Here is a 4,212-nt window from a genome sequence, read left to right on the forward strand (position 1 = left end):
GCTAACAGACTGAAAATACACTTTTGTCCTTCCACTGTGTAAAAGTTAAATGACATTATATAAAACCATCAATGCATCCAATTTTTTAGCTTAGGATCAAAACACTACGTAGCTAATAGTTACTGGTTAGCTAATATTAGCTTATAAACTATTTACCAGCTAACTATTAACTTTTAGTAGATGCAAATGTAGCCTTGCTTTCTCAATGCTAGAGATTTTTTTCTCTCAAATTGCTTGATATTGCCAATGTACTCCAGACTGCACACGAAATCTGAAAATCGATTTGAGAAAAACAAGTGTCAACGAAAAGTGATATTGCAATTTGGTACCGTAAGTACATGCACACACGAAGAAATCAATCACACGGAGTAGGAGCAATACCAAAACTAAGGCTCCTTAATCAACAAAGCAATTGTGACACACTGTGATCATAAACGCTTAGACGGTGATCTCCACTCTGGGCTCGAAGGAGAAGGCGGCCAAGAACTCGTTGGCCACGCCGTCACCATTGACGTACTTGGGCAGCTCTTCCCACTGGTTGCTGCCACGTCGCACATGAAGCAGCCGCTGGCCTCGGCGGAGGCGACGCAGACCATGAGGCGGTCGCCGTGCCCGACGCAGTTGATGTCGGCCCGCGTGCCGTGGAAGCCGTGCGACATGGCGGGCGGCATGGCGGCCACCTGTCGCCACGCGCCCCCGGCGAACTCCCAGACCCGGAGGCTGGCCGTGTCCAGGTACTCGGAGAGCACGACGGCGTAGGCTGCGGCACCGCACGCGACGACGTCGATGGAATACTCGAAGTAGACGGGGAGGATGCGGGGCAGCTCCGCGAACGTGCGGCGCGCCGTGTCGCAGGCGACGACGGTGCCCGAGTAGCTGAGGAAGTAGGCGACGGCGTGGGCATCGATCTCGCCGTCGCCGTCGCGGCGCGCGGGCGAGGGCACGACCACCGAGGAGTACTGCTTGGACGCGCTGCGCTGCATGTTGGTGGACACCACGTCGCCGGACTTGCTGAGGAAGTAGACCGTGTCGTCGGCGCCGCCGCCCTGCGCCGGCGCGTCGGGGTGGCAGGAGGAGTCGTCCCCGGCCTTGCGGACGAGCGGCAGGGGCCCCTCCCACGAGTCGCTGGACGAGTCGAAGACCGCCATGGAGAGGTCCGGGAGGTCGCCCACGAAGAGGGCCACGCGGTAGTGGGCGCCGCCGGCCGGCGCCGTACATGGCGATGGCCTGCAGCTGCTGCTGCGCGCCCTGCAGCGGCGGCGGCGAGGGGAGCTTGCGGGACGCGCCCGTGAGCGGGTTGGCGACGGTAAGCGCGCCCGTGGCCGGCGCGCGGTAGAGGACGAGGCCGCCCGACGCGGCCACGGGCACGGCGGCCCCCGGCGCGGCGCGGTGGCAGCGGTTCCAGCTGCGGCAGGCGGCGTCGAAGGCGACGGGACCGGAGTCGGAGTCGGAGAGCATGAGGAACCACGGGTCCCGGGAGGGGACGCGGGCGCAGGCGTCGAGGAAGGTCGGGGACGCCGCGGCGGCGCGCCAGCGGCGGCAGACGGCGCGGAGGCGGAAGTAGGTGGCCGGCGGGAGGCGCGCGAGGACGCGCTCGAGCATGTCGTCGTGGAGGTCCCCCATGCCGCCGGCGGGAGGCGTGGGCTTGCGCTTCCTGCCGTTGTTGTTGGTCTTGGCCCGCGGCGCCTCCATGTGGCGACGTACGCTGGCTGGCCTGCTGCGAGATCTCTCCGAAAGGCAGGAAAGCAAGACGAGTGAGTTGCTTGGTGGCGCTGGAGATGTGGAATTCGGAAGGAATCCCATCCAATTTGGAGCGAGTGGAGGCGGAGAGCATTAGCACAAAGCAGAAGCGAGTGCAGTACCTCGGGGGCGGGGAGTCGGCTGCGTGTTGTTCGTGCTGCGCTGGCTCCTGTGAGCTGTGAGCCCTGACCCGGAGAAACCTTGTGTGTTTATAGGGGAGCGCCGGCGAAGGCGAAGGGGAGGAAGCGGAGACTCGGCGACCGGCGAGGAGGCGGCGGCGCTGCTCTTTTTGTCTGCGTTGACATGCAAAGAAAGAAAAGCTCGCCAAGCGCCACTCCCACTCTGCGAGAGCCGGTGGTGGCGGAGATCATTCGCGAGTGGAGTGGACTGGGTGCCTGTGTATCTGTAAAGCCACCACCTCCTGCCTCCCTATTTATACCCGTGCCAGCACGGCCACGACAGTGCCGCCCTGCCGTGCCCTCCGTACTCCGGTACTCCCCTGTCCCAAAACAACCGCACCTTCTCCACAAGCTAAACTTTTTTTTTTACTAAAAAAACTAGACATGTAAAAATTACAAATCATATATTGTTGTTACGTAATAACTATTATTAAATTGATCGTGAAATATATATTTTCATAATAAATTTATTTAAATACAGATACTATGTATTGCATATATAGCAAGATTTAAAGGATAAATTAAAGAGCCATTTTTACCGTGGTTGGAAAAGTACCAATGGTACTTCCAAGTACTTTTATTTTTTCATTTACTGGCCATTTAACTGAGGAATAAAGTTTATATTTTATTCTTGAGGGTATATTAGTAAGGTAGTGTTTAGTTTCCAAAATTTTGCAAAAATTTTCAAGATTTCCCGTCACATCGAATCTTTGGACCCATGCATGAAGCATTAAATATAAATAAAAAATAAAACTAATTACACAGTTTAGACGAAATTCACGAGACGAATCTTTTAAGCATAATTAGACTATGATTTGACATTAATTATCAAATAACAACGAAAGTGTTACAGTACCATTTCCAAAAAAAAATCACCAACTAAACACTACCTAAGTATGTTTGCTCACTCCCCAAACGTTTGATTTCCGTAACTGTTCATCTTCTTGCTCCTCATTTCTTCCCTCTTACTATACCATCTCTGCTACTGCGTACCACAAGGAAGGACGCAAGGAACTGACAAGACAAGCAGCAGACACACACTACTCGCTTTGCTCCATCTCCATGGTTATACAAGTCAAGTACGTAGGGCGTTGCTGTTTTGCTACTGCCGCTAAAAGCTCGTAGACGGAGCCTGCTACGTTGCTGCTGTTTCTGAGCTCGATCACGAGTCACGACGACTTCCTACGGGCTACGGATACGACGCTGCTGCTTCGATTTGTTCATCGTTTGTCTGGTTTAAGTTGATATATTATGGGCTTAGCCCGTATAATATTTAATACATCAAATAAATTTATGGCTCGTAATAATATGTGTATGATTTAATATCGTACGGGGTTTTGACAAGACGTTCACTTACATTATATGGTTGGATATTGTCTATCTATATTAAGAAGCTGAGAGCTGTGGGTGTGCCACACGAGCGTGCCGCCGCCGGCCGGGCCGTGGCGTGGCGTGGCAGGCGGCGAACGGGACAGGAGTGGTTTTGCCACTCAGTTCACATAATTACGGGAGTTACTCTCCTTTAGGTTGGAGGCGTGACTGGCGGTGAACGGGGTGGGAGTGGTTTTGCCACTCAATCCACATAATTACGGGAGTTACTCTCTTTTATGTTGGAGGCGGCTTCATTACAGGAGTTTTCGCCTGTTACCGCCGTCTCCGTCCTTCTGCGTTTGCACGCCTTCTTCGTCTCCTGATCTCCTTCTGAGCCTCTTCGCTTTCCCACCGCGAGCATATATTCCGAGCTCCTCCGTGAGTAATTCTTCTTTGGCTTCCACCATATATTTAGCTGCTCTCTCAGGTTCTCTCCGTTCCGGTTTCTGCGCGCGCTGGAACTGGGAGTGTACGGCCTTCGGAACGCCTGTCGCCTTTGAGTTCACCTGCTCGGATAAAGGGTGGCAATCACATTTTTAGGGAGTGTCACTGGAGGTACGACTACTCGCTACGTCTACGTGCTCTTCTTCCCGGCGTCGGCGCACGCCTCCGGTGATCGACACCGCTTCCCGTTTGCACTGCAACGAGCGGGACGACTACACCGACAGGCACTATGTCGACTAGTGCATCCGACTCTACCGCTGGGTATATTTCTGGAACGAATCTTCTAAGGTCTTAGCTGTCAATCATTAGTTTGAGTATCATCTACATGCTCACGTTTAAGACACACAAGCACATATATGATGTCACCAATATGATCATTTTAGTTTAATGTCTTTTTCTGGATTAAATTGCTGCTAAAATTGCATAATATTCTAACAATCCAAAAATGTGATAGGTAATTTTCGGATAGTTGGCTTTG

At 52.9% G+C, this 4,212-nt stretch overlaps 1 pseudogene; it reads right to left on the minus strand.

The window, feature by feature from the left end:
- Positions 1-271: 271 nt before the first annotated feature.
- On the minus strand, positions 272-1,833 carry LOC136495217 (F-box only protein 13-like; annotated as a pseudogene).
- Positions 1,834-4,212: the final 2,379 nt, after the last annotated feature.

The sequence above is a fragment of the Miscanthus floridulus genome, chromosome 1 (genome assembly GCF_019320115.1).
Source record: "Miscanthus floridulus cultivar M001 chromosome 1, ASM1932011v1, whole genome shotgun sequence".
Taxonomy (NCBI): domain Eukaryota; kingdom Viridiplantae; phylum Streptophyta; class Magnoliopsida; order Poales; family Poaceae; genus Miscanthus; species Miscanthus floridulus.